The sequence below is a fragment of the Macrobrachium nipponense genome, chromosome 5, assembly GCF_015104395.2.
Source record: "Macrobrachium nipponense isolate FS-2020 chromosome 5, ASM1510439v2, whole genome shotgun sequence".
In the NCBI taxonomy this organism is placed as follows: domain Eukaryota; kingdom Metazoa; phylum Arthropoda; class Malacostraca; order Decapoda; family Palaemonidae; genus Macrobrachium; species Macrobrachium nipponense.
Genome location: NC_061107.1, coordinates 53041459 through 53044095, shown reverse-complemented (window position 1 = coordinate 53044095; position 2637 = coordinate 53041459). Strand labels below are relative to the sequence as shown.

At 33.6% G+C, this 2637-nt stretch overlaps 1 protein-coding gene across 1 annotated transcript in view; it reads left to right on the top strand.

Annotated features, from left to right (window-relative positions):
* LOC135215303 (myotubularin-related protein 14-like) overlaps positions 1-2119 on the top strand; it is a gene marked incomplete at its 5' end in the record, with an annotated part of 79581 nt that extends 77462 nt beyond the window's left edge. Inside the window, 1 exon segment of the mRNA XM_064249860.1 lies at positions 1-2119. This exon segment is cut by the window's left edge and continues 914 nt beyond it.
* Between the last annotated feature and the right edge of the window lie 518 nt (positions 2120-2637).

Genomic DNA, 2637 nt, shown 5'->3' with positions numbered 1-2637 from the left:
AGTTGGATGCACATGAGTCATAATGAAATTGAGTAAAGTCTAAGGTAATGTATTTTATCTGTCAGCCTGATTCCTCGTGTAATTTACATTTTACAAGAATTGTAAATGCTGATTTTATTACACTAATGTAGTTATTTACAAACTTCTTATAAAGGAAGAATGGTTATAATAAAGGTTCTTTAATGTTTTCAATGCTATTGTCCACTACCAGATGTGCTGACCCATTGCTGTTCAAAAACAAAAAAAGTGCCAGGATAGAATTAGTAATACTGAAAATTTTAAACCTAAAACTTCAGGTACCATGTGAACTGTCCCTCAATGTGACTTTTAACGGGTTTTCGTGTTGAATGTTGGTAAAGTTTTGTATTATTTAGGAGCATAAACTCTCAGTTCATGTCAGTGGCTCAATTTGAAATGTTATCCTCAGTAGATTTCAAAGAAGGGTGTACACTTCCTCGCCCATATCAAGCACTAATACAAAGATTCATTGGGGTTTTAACTGTATTAAATTTACTAATGCCTTCATACCTGACCAAGTAGATGCAGTGTGCCAAATACAGTAGTTTCTGAATTACAACTGAAGCATTGCTTGGGCCCTGTAAAATCAATGTTTTCATCGTGGGAGAACTTTCATGTAAATGTTCTCAGTAATTATTGCATGGTTGCAGATGGTCATTTAGTGCTGTTCACTTAAGTGTCTAAATTTGAACTTTGGTTGATGCCATAAATTTGTAACTCAGGAAAATTATGCATTTGTTTGAGTTAACAAAACCAGCTGCTTTGTTTTAGTTATGTGCCAATTGGAATAGTTCCAGTCTGAATTTGTAGACTATTTAGTGTGGTAAATTTACTTGTTTTGCAACTTCCTTTTTCATGATGAAACTATTTTAGTTATTACCTTTCCTTTGTACTGTATTCTTTACTACTTTGACAAAGCTGGAAGACATGCTTAACTGTATGCATTTATCTGAACTGAGTACAGAATGAATTTGTTCCACAATTTTTTTAAGACTGAACCATAACAGGTAACTAGTATAACTGCATGGTGATATCCAGTCTAATGAATTTCATATCATAGCTGAAGAGCTTGGGACTCCTCAGGTTTATAAAGAATTTGCACATCTGTGGTTTGCATGGCATCAATTAAAATTACATGTTAGGTTCCAGCTGTAAAGAAGTGAAACTTGTGAGAGAAGAGAGCACAGGGGTTGGAAGTATAGTTCCCAGTGTTTAGAAACCATTCTGTACAGAAATCAACTTGGTGGGATAGGCAATTTATTCCTTCTTGGGAAATCTTTCCAGGCTTCTGACTACTACCTTGCTGTTTGTTATAGTGATTTAGCACACTTTTTCCACTTGACAGCAGAAATGCATTGGTAAAAAAAAAAAAAAAAAAAAAAAAAAAAAAAAGTGTACACCTTGTCAGGGTTATTAAAACCAAGGGCTCTCTGTAGCACATGTTAATGTGATAACTGTGATGAAGAGAAAATAGTGTGCTGGGGGTTAACATTTGTTTTAGAATGGTTATCCTTGTGACAAAAACTTTTATCTGTATATCAATGTAAATAATTGGGTAGTTGTATATTTCAAATATATATTGTTTTTAGATTACACATGGGCTGTCAAACTCAACTAGATGAAATTGAATTTTGTTGGTAGTGTATGTAATCAAATGGGCCCACCTTGGGGTTCAGAATTTGTGGAAAATGTGATAAGGGTTTAGTTTGAAAATGACACTTTTCTAAGGAAAATGGTTTTACTCTAGGTATTGGAATGTGGAACATTAACTTATGCATGATCATTATTATAATTGGACAATGTACAAGTCTATGTTTGTCATGGGGGACCTCCCTCCAGACCTTTCAGTGAGAATTATGTTGTAGAATTGAAATTTTAAATATTGACTGTTCTGCTGATACACCTTGTTAAAAATTTGTCCAGCCATTTTTTTTCTAAAAGTTCTATCTTATACCAGAATAGCCTTACAATTACTACATGTTCTTCGTGACATGAGCTCGGGAAGAAGTTTTATTTTTACTCACTGCCCTGGTTGCTTGAGCTGTCACAAACATATGATTTAATTAGTGTATCTTCCAGAAATTGTTCAACAAAAATTACTGTATATTGTTTACTCCACGTTAGTGTGACAATACCTTAGAGAGGACTTGCAGTTCTTTATCTTAAAAATACAGAAAGGTTCCTCTTGTCCAAACACAGGCTGAATTGGCTGGTTTCAATTTTAACACTGCCAAAATCTTTCTGTAATTCTGCAGAAATGCTTTTGTAAACTTTTAAGTCACCTTGTAGAAAATAAAAGATTGAGTAAAAAAATCTTAATTTCTTTTCATAGTTTCTTCCTAGTCACTTACCTTAATAGAAAGCTCTCCCCCCACGCTATTCTAATTCTAGAAGAGTAAGCTGCTGGTCACAAACTTTTTTTTTTTTTTTTTCCTCCTCCAGATCCATGACTTATAAAATTAACACTCTCCAGATACTTGAAACTTATAAAAATTTTCTTAGTATTAGCATTGAATGACCTCATAGGTCCCAGTACTTTACCTTTGGCCTAAATTCTATATTCTTTAGTGCTGAAGATTATTTCCAAAAGACAGTAGTCATAAGGTTAAGAAAAAATGC